The sequence below is a fragment of the Lynx canadensis genome, chromosome F2 (genome assembly GCF_007474595.2).
Source record: "Lynx canadensis isolate LIC74 chromosome F2, mLynCan4.pri.v2, whole genome shotgun sequence".
In the NCBI taxonomy this organism is placed as follows: domain Eukaryota; kingdom Metazoa; phylum Chordata; class Mammalia; order Carnivora; family Felidae; genus Lynx; species Lynx canadensis.
In genome coordinates this window covers 78566537-78581647 of record NC_044320.2, presented here as the reverse complement: position 1 = coordinate 78581647, position 15111 = coordinate 78566537, and the positions used below count along the sequence as shown (strand labels likewise).

The following is a 15111-nucleotide window of genomic DNA, read 5'->3' as shown; positions in this document are numbered from 1 at the left end:
ACACATACCCACACACAAACATATGTGTGTTCAAGTGTTTTATTTGGTAAACCCTGTGGTGATAAATAAGGAGACCACAAATTTTATTAAAAACTTTAATAGCATAAGCACCAGAACATGTTACACACAGGTACAATAAACTTCAACTAAAAATTTCAGCATCTTCAAATGAAAACATAAGTGCAACTTGATAAACTAAGAATTTTAACACATCATCATGATACACAATTTAATCTTTGATTCAACTACGGTTAATAAATGAGTTTCACGTAACAACTGATTTCTGAATTAATAAGTCACGGGAGGGAAAGTGAGAAATGAAATGCCCATAGCCAAAAACGAAAGAGTTTTGACAGCCGGCCCTGGCAGGGCTGTACCCTCACTCTCGACTTTTGAGTACATGAGCAACTGAGGCCTCGGGCTTCCTCAGGGTTCTCAGACTTCTGTCACTGAACTGTCCCAATAGTCCAGGGACAGCTTCCTCACCAGGCCCTGTCCCCACTGTCTGTGTCCTCTTTTGTCTTTTCCTGTGATCTCCTTAAACTTTCTGAGCAGAGGAAATACTGTGAACTCATGTCACACTACTTAACTTATGGAAACTCACTTCAACAAGTGACTTGGCTGGCTCCAATGCCCCCACAACCCCAAAGAGAAGTAACTGGAAAAACACACGGGCTTACAGAACCATCCTCAATGAGTTGACTTGGCAGCACACGGTGCAGCTGGAGACGTCAACGTGCTCTTCCTTCCACAGGTCTTAGTTTGGGCATCCCTTTCTAACCCAAGCATCTTAACTCGCTGAGCAAAATTCTAGCAATTAGAGATTTGTTTCGTTTTGTTTTTCACGACACGGCCTCTAGGCGTAGGCGAACTTTTCACCTGGTACTCAGAGTGAATGCCTTCCCAGGATGGAAGAAAAAATGGCTACGCTCATCAGTCCCAGCGTGGCACCTATCGCAGGACTTTATGAAGCCTAATTCTGACTCTGAAGACATTTGATGGCTCTCCTCGAAGTGCAGTATTTTACTAGTTTGAAAAACTATTCCCCTTCCCTTTGCTTCCAGGGCTAAGGAGTGGCCCAATCCTTCTCAGGTCCTTCTGGACTCTAACCTGCCCCAACTTATCACAGCAAACAAACAAATGTTGACTTCACTACACAGAAGTGTTCACTCGTGGTGAGAAAGGCAGGAGGAAGAATCAAACCGGTAAGAACTGTTCCCATTTGCTGACCGGCCCTGTACTGTACTCAGTGTTTTCATTAAAACACATGGTCTCCTTAAAAGCTACGCTAAGCCTATGAGGAAGGCAATCCCTTGCCCACTTTCAAGTAGAAACAATCTGTAAAGGCCTGGCTGGGACACTGCAATGCATGTGACTGCTGCTACAGGAGCCCAAAGGAAAGTGGATCCAGGAACCCAGGAGAGCTTTCTCAAGAAGGCACAGACTGGGTAACACAGTTGAAGGACTAAGGGAATCAAAGGCTGAGGAAATGGCTGGTATTAAAGCAACAGAGTAGATGACCCTTTTAAGAAACTACATGCAGCTGGGTACTTTCGATCACCTTAAAACCTTTATCCCGTCGGCCAGTGATTTTTTTTTTTTTTTTTTTTAAGCCTGGATCCTTTTGAGAATCCGATCATACTTTGGTCCTTCTCATTGACGAATGAAGGAAAAGTTTTATGCAGCTTCAGAAGGAGCCTGAGTTCCTGCAAACCCATGAGCTGAATCTAATTTAAGAACATCTACTTGATGCAGCAGAGTCAGCCACAGGTATTAACAAGGAAGGGAGATTAACAAGGGCAGGAGAATTACACTTCCATTTCAGAGAGTGCAGTGTAATCTGTGTTTCTGATCTACTGCAAGAGACCGGAGAGCAGGTACTTGGAAAGTTGGGAAACACATCACCTTGTCAAGAAGGAGCAGCGCAAGACCTGAACCAGACTTCCGGGACACTCTGGTCTGATGGGAAAGAAACACATCTGAACACAAAGCTGTAGGGTATCCAGGAGGGAGGTGATCAGGAAAGGTTTTCTGGAATAAGAGGAGCAATCACCGCAATGCATCATGTTTCCTTAAACAATATGTAAGGTAAGGATGTGCAGATAACAGTCACGGTGGTCTGCATGTTCATGCTTTGAAGTGACAGCAAGGTACAAGCTTATGCACATTACAGAGACACCTTAGCAACTTATGAAAACTTTCAGCAAAAAGCTGAAGTTACAGAGGACCTGCTTCTAAGGTAGATGCTGTCACAGTTACTTCAAGTGGTCTGGGGAAGCTGTGAATGCAGATGAAAAAAAATGATAAGACACTGTCCCTGAATTAAAACAACATATGAATTAAGGCTATATCCAGGGGTTCAGATTTTAAAATGCTGATGAAAATATACATATGAAAATAAAATTATATCCATAAGCAAACTGTCTTCTAGGGCCTAAATTTCAAAACGAAGATGAACCCTGGGGTTTAAGGCTGTGAAAGACTGAAGGACTGTGATGCCAGGTGCAAATCCCAGTAGATTTAGCTATGCTAGAAATTTTATGAGGATTGCTATTATCTTTGTCTGTCTTTGTCAGTAACCTGGTTATACAGTTGCACAGGTTTTCAGTGGTATGCCCTAAGGCTATTTCTCCCACATGTCCCGCTGTTTTGTGAAACATTAGTAGGTGTTTTCAGATGTTATAGAAAAACCCAGTACTTGACCTCAGGCCCTTGAAGGATCTTAGGAAATGTGAGGGACCACAGATCAGTCTGGAGAAGAGATGGCACGCAAAACTGTGAAATGGGAGAAGCAGAGCCGTGCAAGGACGTTATGGAGCACTCAGTCCAGACGCGGGGACGCAATAAAAGGACAGGAAGATTTTCCTGAAGGTGGAAGACCGGGTAAGCAAGAAGGCAGAAGGAAGGAAAAGTATTCAAAACATGTGGAAAAGACGAGGAGACAAGAGGCCATGCGTCTGCCCCCGGTAAGGCCCTACAAATAATAGTGCAGAGCTGAAGCGCAGGAATAGAAGCAGTGCTTGGTGAGGCAAGAAGACTAAGAGACATGAAAAAGGAAGCTTGCAGGCCACACACACACAGCGCTTGGACTTCCTCCCGCAGACAATGGAGCCAGCAAAGGCTTTTGAGATGAGAGACATATTGTATGACTAATTTTAAAACAAGATGTAAAGGAAAAACCAAAACTGTAAAAGAAAGAGAACATAATTACAATTCGTTGTTTGGTCTGGGGAAGACAATGTTTATACAGTCAGAATAGCGAAAACACAGTGGCTGATTTAATGTGAGTAGTCGCTGGGGCGCCTGGGTGGCTCAGTCCGTTAAGCATCCGACTTCAGCTCAGGTCATGATCTCACGGTTCCTGAGTTCAAGCCCCACGTCGGGCTCTGTGCTGGCAGCTCGGAGCCTGGAGCCTGCCTCAGATTCTGTGTCTCCCCCTCTGCCCCTCTCCTGCTCACTCCCTCTCTCTCAAAAATGAATAAAAACATTAAAAAAAAAAGAATTTAACGCGAATAGTCATTTAAGCACACTAGGAAGGATGAGAGGGAAGAGGTGAAGAGATAAAGAGGGATATGGGAGCTAACACCTCATCTGTGATTCCGGAAGCTAAACGCTGTCTAAATATTTAAGAAGAAGAGCAAAAGAATGATCTTAGTTAGCAATGCGGAGGTAACTTCCTTACCATGAAAGAGCTGAACACGTTAAGTTCCCTGTGGAGTGTGAGTCTCCAGGTAGAAACCAGTGAAGCCATGAACTGCCAGGCTTTGTCTTCAAGGGATCACTTGACTTTCTAAATTGTGCACATGCATTATTTGAACAAAACTGACAAGTAAAGCTGAATATAAAGGGTGTGTGTGTGTGTGTGTGTATTAGACCAGATGAATCTAAAGACACATAGAAAATAATTTCTGAAGGAATAAAAATACACTTAATAAAATAGTTTATGGTAGAAAAATCAAAGAACAAAAAAGAGATTATTAACAATTTATACCACAGAGCTTCAAAGGTAAGTCATTTTATCATACAGTTCCTAAAAGTGGGTGGAAAATGATTATGAATTAAATCACATTTCCATAATGTTGACAGATTCAATTATAAAAATATGTGCATTTGCATAAAATTTGAAAACCAAGTAAAATAAAAATGATTCATAACCCTAATATTTAAAGAGCCACTGTTAATATTCACTTTCTAAGCACATATATGCTTTCTTATTAACAAAATTAGTAATATTATTATTTCAAACGTTTGCCAAATAGGTCTTAAGCATTTTCACGTCATCAAAAATTCTTCCAAAATCCAGGTGTGCTATCCCACCGCATGGAGGCACCAGAATATAATCAGTCCCCTCCCTGACTGCTGGGCAGTGAATTTTGGATTACACTTACTGTGTATGTGAAGAGTTAGTAAGTTAAAATCTGTAATGAATATTGTGACAATTCAATAATAATTCCCTGACTTGAAATACACTTCATTTTTTATGAGTAAAGCAAACACTATTAAAAAACCATCGCAGCATTAAGTCACAGAAGTGTTTGTCGTTTGTTAATTCTGAGATAATTCCACCTCGATCATGGAAAAGTGCCAAATGCAGGCCAAGAGACTAAGGTCTAGCCTTGGTCCCACTGATAAACTTTGCTGTATGGCTCTGGGCAGCTCTCCAAAACATCATTTCCTCACCTGTGAAATGAAGAGGCTAAATTCTAGGATTCCTAAGGTTCCCCAGAGCTCTAATTTCCCTGCCATTTTGGCATCAAACCCGCATTTGAGGACAGCTGAGTTCTAGTTGTGCAGGAATGTCTGTCCATGCCTGGGCACCTCTGTGACTTTGATCACATTTTTTTGGTGCCCCACTCCTGCCATTCTCTCCAAACATGGAAAAGAAAGAAATGGGAATGTTCAAGTCCTGCATTAAACAATAAAAGCAAACTAAGGAATCGAAGAAAAAGAAAAGGCCAAGGCAGAATAGAGAAACGCCAGAAAAGAAGACTGGACAGCTTATGCAGTTAGATCTTTTGAGAACGAAGTCATCATATCAACTCACGGAACACAATTTCGCTCCTTGGCGCTTTCTTTCTAGTATGCGTGCTGGGGTTCGGGGGAATACAACAGGGTGCGTACATTCACAAGAGCTCACCTGAGATGATTTGTAAGGTGTTCCCAAAAGTTGCTTGCCAGTCTTTCAAAATAAGGGATGTGGTTTCAAGGTATTTGGTTTAGGGGAAGACCTACAGAAGGCCCAGTTCAATATTACGGTGTCTTTCAGGCCCCTTAGGGATGTTTTACGGAAGGTTAAAAACAAGTCAAAGGAGGCGGGCGGCAAACAGATGGCGGACAGATGTCGCAGCGCTGGGGAACAGTGAACGCTGACTCACGCTCTTTCCCTCCTAGCGACCAGGGGCAGGCAGCCAGGTGCTGCTCGCTGCTCCGTTCTCTGCAAAGGTGAGGACAGGGCTCACCCGCTTTGGGGGAAAGAAGATTAGTCATACAAAGGACAACACGCTATTTGAGGGCATGAGCAGAGGGTCGTTCTTCCTCACGCCCCAAAGATCAGAGGAGCCACGCACGAAGCCTGTTTTGAGTGTGCAAAGACACGGGGGGGGGGGGGGGGGGTTCTCAGTGATGGCAAACAGATCTGATGAGCTATAAATACAGAACAACAAAAGAAAGAAAAGGGAAGGACTAATGAAGGGGTTCAGAACAAGTCTCCCTGAGATGTACCACTTTGGCATGTGGACCATTTTGAGCTGAAGGCAATCAAGACCCAGCAGCCTAAAGCAAAACTGTTACCTCTCTTTAAACTACCTAAAGGAGTTTAGCTAAGGAGGTGGGCCCAGAAAGAAAGCTATTACCAAGGCCATTTTTTTTTCTTGACCCATCTGCAGAGTAGGACAAATATCTGCTCTTACCATCCGTGAACCTCCCTATGACCTCCCAGACCCCTATCCCACTTCGTAGCTCTCGATGGATGGATGGCATGTAAACCTCAACTGCCCAGCTTCTCCTTGGGTCTGTCTTTGTGGGGCTCCCATACAATTCAAATTTTCTCCCATCAATCTGTCTTATATTAATTTGATTATCAGAGAAGCCAAAGAACCTAGAAGAGCAGAAGGAAAATATTTTCCTCCAACATTAAAGATTCACTACTCATGTGCCCAAAGCTACCGGGAGAACATCCAGGTAAGTCTATATCCAATGATAAATACACATTTTAATTTTTTTTTTATTAGTGATAATATACACAAGCAATTTCCTATGTCTCTATTACATACAGGCTCTGGGCTCTATTTCTTCACCAAAACTCTATGAGGAAGTGCTAACTTCATTTTATAACGAAGAGACCAAAGCTCAGAGCTTGAGTAGCTGAGCCACAACTCAAATCCAGTTTGGCAAGCCATAAAACCCTTCTGAAACAGAACAATTTGCAAAGAGGCTCCTGGCTCATAATTCAAAAGTAAACTTTTCATCCCCTTAGCTAAGAAGATTCAGATCTCCCTCCCTCTCTCCAATTTCCTTTTTCCTCCCCTCTAGTACTCTGGGTTCCAAAAGAAGAATGGGATAGTGGAAATAAAGCATCTGATGTCATGTACTGACTATGCAGCCTCAGGCAAAAGTCTAACCTGTGATCTTCAGTTGCCCTTGTCTATAAAATGGGAAAAATATTAACCGCATCATAAATTTGTAAAGAGTGCACTGCGCATAAGACTTCTAACGTACACATGTCCAATAAATAATTCACTTTCTTTCACATCTAGGACAAAAAAGACACATTCAAAACGTTCATTTTTAAACACAAAGGACCGAAAAGGGGAAACAAAAAAGTAAGTGTCAGTTTTGAAATCTAGTGACGTTATCACTTAGTGACCTCCTGAAGACAGAAGTAAGGGTGAAAATGTAAATCCTAAAGAAAAGCCAAGTTACAGTGTATACAGAAGGGAAAGGAATAATACAGCCCTTCGCATGTAAACTGGTTGAGAGGGGTTAATGTAAAAACAAAAAAACCAAAACCACAAACAAACACAAACCAATGCAGTGACTTCTGTCATGCTCTGGGCCATAAACTAGGCCACGAGGCCCACATCAGGACCAGCTGCCCTCTGTGCTCACTTACACGGGCTCAGGAAGCAGGCAGGTACCGAGACTCTCTTTGGTAACTTACTAGCTAACTTCCACCTGTGCTAATTTTCTCTAATGGAGCATTTGTTCCATAAATCAGCAAAAAGTAGCTGTCTCGTATAGTTTTCTTTTGTTCAACACATCTTTTCTATCCAAATTGTAAACTCAATAATAAAGATCAAATAAAACGAAGATAAAATAAATATTTAAAATATTCATCACAGTTGTAAAGGTGTTAGCAAGCATTTAATAAATAACAAACATAATACACTGTAAGAGCAACTTCGAGCTTTTTTACTTCAGGAAATACTTTCAAACTTGAACATACCTAACAACTACCAGCAAAGTGAAACTGTATTTTTCCTTTAAATTCTCTTGAACTCTGGAATCTTCATCTGATCAGACGGCTGATAAGCCACTCTCTCAAGATAATTCAAGATTGTCGTCTCCTCCCCAACCCTTCAATTCACTACTACACATAGTCTCAAGTAACAAAATAAAGTTCTGTTTAGAAGCAACCAGGTTCTATATTTTGATATTTATCAAGTTGCAAGGTGCCTATATTCATAGGTAGACGTAGACTTTTCAGTTATATTCTCAATTCTATTCCAGTCTTGCTTCCTATGCCTTTTTCTTCCCTCTACCTCCCCCCTCATTCTTTTAACTTTCCTATTCTCCTTTGCTGGGGGCAGTGAAGACCAGCGCAAACTCAAACAAGACTGGAAAAAACAGTAGGAGGCGGCTTTACGTGAGTTCAAGGTATGGGATATAAGGTGAGAGAGGAAAATAAAACATTTTTAAAGGACAAGATGAGACAACTCAAGCTGAAATCTCATCACTTTGAAAATTACAGGATTTCATGTACCTCCAAAGTCTCCTCCGCTCCTTTTACTCTAAGATCTGAATATATGACCTCTTAAAACCTCTATGAGTACACCATTAGACATGTGTATCCCTAAACACCACACAAGTATACTCCAAATGCCCTCGATATGCAGTCCCACGTATCTCTGAACCACCAAAATCCTCAGAGAATTACTGCCTCAAAGTTCAGGATTACTGCTTAACATCTTCAATTTTTCAAGAAACATTAAGTGTTGTACTAACCAACCTTAATACTTAAAAAAAAAATTCCTTACAGAAGCTACGGCCCAGAAAAACTTTTCAAACAGAAGAGTTATTTACCTCCTGTAGCTCAGGGAAAGTCTGAAGCAGAATACTGAACCGACACTGGGCTTTCTGGTCTGCTGAACGATGCTCTTAGGACGTCATGAGATCAATAGGGAAGCAGGAGAGAAAAGCATATACATTGTCAGCTCCTCTCCGGTCAGTCTTTTAAAGTTGGTCTTCTTTTATTTGAAACATTTTGAGTTCACAAAGAACAATATTCAAATAAAAATAAAAGAATATCCCCGAAGCAAAATTCCACAATTTGGGAGTTCAGATGATCGGCATCTGTTCCCATCACAAACCAAAACATGAACTCACACCAGAGATATTCTTCCTGCATATCATACTGTGGAATGCAAAGACTGGCCTTGTCACACCACACAATTTTGAGCAAATTGTTATCTTTCCTGGCTTTAGTTTTTTCACCTGGAAGATACTGCTACTAAACCAAATTTTCTCGATGGCACCTGTAACAACTCTAAAACTGTCTAAGCATATTTGCTACACAAAAATAAAAAATGGAAACAGGTTAACTATAAAGTTTTTTGGCCTTATAAAATGGTATCTTTCCAGACTCCACCATGACCATTTTATCTATGGACGGGCAGTGAAAGCTACATAGAACAAAATACCTCGTTATACATCATTTTAATTTGCAGCGCTTCTATACCAACTCATACAATTTCATTAACTACTCCAGGATATTTACACAGGACAGGTGGTATTACCTGCACTACCCATGTGAAGAAAACCAATTGAGAACAATTTGTTCTAGATTTTCCATATAAGACATATTTCAGTCTTATTCATAGATCTAATGTCATGCATTACCACTAATATTCACATTATCAGAAATAAAACAGCAAATGTAGGTCTGAGACCCTTTGACAAATACACACACACACACACACACACACACACACACCACATTTGATACTATACCTTCATTTCATTTATTGGGACAAATAACTCTATCCCTGTTTTTACTCATGACCCAGAGAAAGTTAAGGAAGTTCTCAAACTGTAATCGTAAGATCATCACCACAATGTTACAAGCTCTAAAGGAAGTGGTCACCTTAAATGATTAATCTTGTACCAACAGAACTCATTTGGAGAAAACGGTCCAAACTGAACCACCAAAACGCTTGTGAAAGCTTATTAAACTATAGCTCAGTACCTCCCGCCAGGCTTCACTTAAACAACTTCTTCACCACTGGTCCAGCAAGTTGAGCAGGACACAGGCACACTGAGGACAGAAAGTCAAAGAATGGCTTCAGTTCAGTAGACAATCTCTTTTCATGGAAATTAGTCTCTTAAATGGTTAGTGTACTTTCATTAAAAAAAATGTTTAAAAATTACTTTCAATTTGGCCACAATAAACTGACACAACTGAAAGCTTTTAACAATGTAAGGAATTATTTCACACTAATCAGATTGGGCTTCGAACTGTAAACAGCAAACTGCGTACTCGTAACTGAGAATGCTTATTAATAGTACACTTTAAAATACTAAATGCTGTCGCTCTCCATAAAAAAATTACTCAAACCTACGAGTACTGCCTTCCATTTCGATATTCTAAGTCTTGCACAAAAGACTTCCATTTGGTGATTTCCTCATTCAATTAACAAAACTGGGCGCCTACTTACGCCTCAGGAACTATGGCAGGTACGCAGGACTAAGAGACCAAACTCCAGAAGCTAAAGTCAAATTAGAGAGCTTTCTTATAAGGTAAGAGTTACAGAAAGCTCGCTTCATTTCATGGATAAAGAACTGAGCCCCAGCAGCTGCCTTGTCCAAGATCACACAAGTCATTGGGGCACCTGGGTGGCTCAGCGGGTTCAGCATCCTACTTCGGCTCAGGTCATGATCTCCCGGTTCGTGAGTTCCAGCCCCACGTCGGGCTCTGTGCTGGCAGCTCAGAGCCTGGAGCCTGCTTCGGATTCTGTGTCTCCCTCTCTCCCTGCCCCTCTCCCACTCATGTTCTGTCTCTCTCTCTCACAAACAAACATTAGAAAAAAAATTTTTTAACTTAGAAAAAAAAAAATCACACAAGTCAGAAACCCAAGTTTTTGCAAGTCATTATATACTAATCTTAGATAAGAGAAAATCTACTCAAACATTAGTATAAAGCCAAAAAGGCCGAATTTACTCCTTTGTTTAGATTTTTTTTTTTTTTTTAAGTTTCTTTATTTTGATGGGGAGGGTCACCAGAGAGAGAATTCCTAGCAGGCTCTGCACTATCAGGGCTTGAACTCATGAATGGTGAGATCATGACCTGAGCCGAAATCAGCAGTCGGACGCTTAACCGACAGATCCACCTAGGCATGCCAAGATTTCTTAAAATTAAGTGAGCAGAATGCTTCTTTTTTAAAAATTCAGAAAATTTCCTTAAGTTCAGTATTTAATTACTGATAGCAAGCAATATTACTGAAACCTGACTTTATGACAATTTGTTGGAGATTGTAAGGAAAAAAAAAAATGCCCAAAATGAAACTACTACAGAAAACAATGTATTAAGTATATCTAGACTGAATCCACACGGGTTATAGTGGTGAGTTAGAACATTAACTCAATGTAAAATTTTGGTCTGAATTCAACAGGATTTATACCAATAGGAATGTAACAATTTTACTCATTTGCTACCCTTAAAAAGATTATTTGTAGAATGAATATTAATGTATCAAATTATAATAATTTCATATCAAGTCGTAGCTTCATTACAAGTGATATTCTAACAGAATGTGCTGTTGTCAACATAAATAAAAATTATACTTAAAGATCATATAACACAGTGTAGGTTCTAGACTGGAACCCTAATTCTAGAACTTCTAGCTATGTGATCTCAGGAACATCATTCACCTCTCAAGGCCTTAGCTGCTACATGATAAAAACAATACTGGTAACAATAATTACCTCACAGGATTAGCATGAGAAGTATCTGAGATAATGTATGTAAACTGCCTACAACAGTCCCTGTCACATAGCAAGTACTCAATCCGTTACTGGTTTCTATTAACACAGGCTTACTTCATCCCCTCACAAAAGACCATGGTCCCATTTCAAGAAACATTTATCAAATGCATAAAAATCTATATATAATATCTATAAAATACTTTGGATTTTAGGTGTCAATTTTCACCAAGATCTCAATAGCTGGACGATGTTTCTGAGGGAAACCAAAGCATGGAATGACTGGAGAAAGACTGCGAATATACCTTGCGATGCTGGACAGAATTGAAGGAATCATCAGTATGAGCTCGTTAACTTGACTTGGACAACTATACACACACACGTATAAAACAGAAAGCTACAGAAAACACACATACATACTTTCCCTTTGTTTATGAATGCCTAAAAGATAAACAGTGATTCAAAATAAACCCAAACTCTGGTTGCAAAAGGTGGAGGAAAACATGTTTTGCATTTTTCTCTACTACATCTTCCCATCTATTAACAGCAATCTCCCATTCCCCCACTCCCACCAGAAGACACTCGAGTGTCCACCCTTCCATCGGTAGCAGGAGCCCTGGAATCTCTGCTGCGGTCTCCGCGCTCCAGCTCTCACAAGTAACTGAGCGTCTTCAACAACTACTCGAGCCCCAAAGTTCAACTCCAAGGACCTACTCCCGCCCGCTATCCAACCCCCGGATCCTTATTTTATTCTACACCCACATCTGACATCTAGTTTGCCCATTCTTTTCCTACCACCACACTCATTGTCACTAGTGCTACAGCAAAGATCATCCATCAAAGACCTGAGGGCCTCAGTAAATACCTGAGGACCTGCAGGCCTTAGTTTCTGTTAACAACTACTGAACTCTGTGCCTGTAAGAGCAAAAGCAGCCACAAACGACACGTAAATCAAAGTATGGCTGTGTTCCGAATTTTTTTATTTATGAACACTGCAACTTAAATTATAACACGTATTTACAGATACATTTATATATCATTTATATAATTCTCACTTAGTCTTAAATTTTTTTTCCAACTTTTTAAAATGTGAACACCATTCTTAGTTTGCAGGCTATTCACAAACAGGCAGTGGGCCAGGTTTGGGCCATGCACCATAATCTGCTGACACCTATCAATATCACTTTCTTCCCAAACCAAACATGTCCGATAAACATGGCTTCGCTCCATTACTTTCCATTATTTCAATCCCTCGTTCTAACTTTCTGCCTCACTCCTCTTGTAAACGCCTGACTTTGCATCAATCCAGTATCTCTCTTCTGTGGAGTGTTTTATACCGTGGAGTGTTACAGAAGAAAAAAAAAAATCCACCACTTGGATCGGTACCACTAAAGATTTCCGTTCTTCAATCTCAACTGGATTTTCAATAGCACCTAGCAATACCTCTGGTCTTCAGTCGCTCCCATCCTCCACAGCAAACGCACTACCACTGCCACCGTCCCCTCAAGATGAATCTCCCTAACAAAGGTGATACTTGTCTGTCTTCCACAAACAAGGTCATGAGACAAAAGCCTCAACTTTCCCAGACTGTCACCTGAACCCCATGCCACCGGACAACAGTATTATTACAAATATACCTGCATCTGTACACACATCCACAAGCAGAGTATTCAGCCTTTGTTCTGAAATTCCATAGGCCTGATTTTGTCCATTATTAGAATTTAAGTACCTTACTAAATAAGCACTACATTTATTAGATGCCTGGCACTCAACCAAGTGCTTTACAATGATCTCTCAATCGAGAAGGAACCCCTCCTCCTAGAAATCTCCTCTAAGCCCACCTCCAGAACACTCAGGAGCCTATCAGTAAGCTAAGGTTACCATAACAAAATACCACAGGCTGGTATTAAACAACAGAAATTATCTTACAGTTCTATAAGCTAGAAATCCAAGATCAGGGTGTCAGCATGGTCAGCTTCTGGTGAGAACTCTCTTACATGGCCTTTCCCTGATGTGTGGTCAGAGAACCAACACTGACATCTCCTCTTATAAAGACGCTATTCCTACAGGATCAGAGCCTGACCCTTTTGTACTCACCTTAATTACTTCCTCAGAGGCCTCATTTCCAAATACACCTACACTCTACACTCGGGGTTAGGGCTTCGACATTAAAATTTTTCAGGGACACAAACACTGGGGCCACAACAGTGCATTTCTTCAGTGCTCTCAAACACCCGTGACTATACCTGAAACACTGCTCCACAAAGTTATTTCATTTCTCACCCACCTGACTGAAGGACTATTTTTCTTCAAGAGAAAGCTCCACATGCTACTCACCAATTCCTATCACTTACCAGAGAGGCTATCGTGGAAGCAAACAGTAAATGACGAAAGAGACTAAATGAATGAATAAAATAACTTCGGCATGATATTCATTTAATGAAAATGGAAGGGTGAGACCAATATTTGAGTTACACAGACCTCTCAGGCTGTTTCTGCCTTTGAGACTGACGCACCTCATAACAAAGAAGATAATTCAAGACTACCCCCAGTGATCAATTTTGTTTAGTTTCCCAGTAATAAGATATGGGAAGAAGAGCAGAGATATCTGAGTGCTAGACAAGTTATACCCTCCACTGCACTATTACTCTGGTCTGCTTTGGGGCATACTTCGTCGCAGAAGAGAAAAAGCTTACAGAGCTTAAAATTTAGTTGGCGGTACTACAGTTACAAAAAAAAAAAAAGGCAAAATGAATGTTTCAGGAGTTCAAAATGAAAGCAAGTTAACAAGGAATGTAATAGCCAGAAACAGACAAATGTGTGCTACCAAAAATATGTAAAAAATTATTGTAAACAGGGGCACCTGGGTGGCTCAGTCAGTTAAGCAGCTGACTTCGGCTCAGGTCATGACCTTAAGATTCACGAGTTCGAGCCTGGCATTGGGCTCAATGCTGACAGCTCAGAGCCTGGAGCCTGCTTCGGATTCTGTGTCTCCCTCTCTCTCTCTCTCTCTCTCTCTGCACCTTCCCCATTCACTCTCTCTCTCTCTCTCAAAAAATTAAACATTAAAAAAATGTAAAAAAAAAATATTGTAAACATACAAATAATCTTCAACAATGTAATGATACTACATTAACCTGGGAGCAGAGATACCACAGTAGAGATTCCAGAGTCCTTAATAAAGGTGGAAAGAGTTGAGGACACTTTAATGCCCTCAGGATGGGAAGTGAGGAGATTACTATCACTAGGAAAAAATAGACACAAAGAGACAAAAAACACAGTGGGGGAGGAGGGCACGGGCAGGGGACTTCAACAAATGTTCTTCTGAATTATTAATGCAATGTGAAACCACAATAAATTTCATAAAAGAAGGAATACTTTAGTTTTGCAAATACTGTAAGTACAAAGAGTTACACAAAGGTTGGTAATTAAAATGTGTTCAGAAAGGCAACCTGAAAGCAACCGGGGCATGGGTACCACATTTTCTACATCATTCACTTTTACAAGACCTTTTGGGCATCTTCCTTACAGCGAGGTACTGTGGCAGTCACAATAAAAGGAGAATAAAATGAGTCAAAAACAAACTACAGGTTTCCTGGGCTATCCCAGAGTGTCCCTGAGAAAACTTTCTCAACCCAAAGGGGCCTGAGGCAAAGGTATTCTCCCCACCCCCAAAGTCTTTCCAAGGCCACTTTGCTTTAAGAAAGACCTACATTAGTAGGTAATGGCTCTTTTCATAAAAGTGAAAATTCTCTTCCAATTTCCTTCAGTTAGTGAAAACAGCTACTAATGCAGGTCTTTTGTAAAAGCCAAGTGGTACAATGTGGACTTTCATAAAATGCGGGATACCTATGTATTGCTGACACCTGAAATCTCATTCTAGAATTTAAAGTTTTTAAAGTCTGTAATCCATGA

At 40.6% G+C, this 15111-nt stretch overlaps 1 protein-coding gene across 3 annotated transcripts in view; it reads right to left on the bottom strand.

The window, feature by feature from the left end:
* PCMTD1 (protein-L-isoaspartate (D-aspartate) O-methyltransferase domain containing 1) overlaps positions 1 to 15111 on the bottom strand; it is a 69441-nt gene that overhangs the window by 38982 nt on the left and 15348 nt on the right. Inside the window, exon 1 of one of the 3 annotated variants that reach the window (XM_030304574.1) lies at positions 8302 to 8494. The exons of the other annotated variants lie outside the window; for them this stretch is intronic. The gene's annotated coding sequence lies outside the window, so the exon portion shown is untranslated. Of the gene's footprint in view, positions 1 to 8301; positions 8495 to 15111 lie in introns of those variants that run through there. 3 annotated transcript variants of the gene reach the window in all.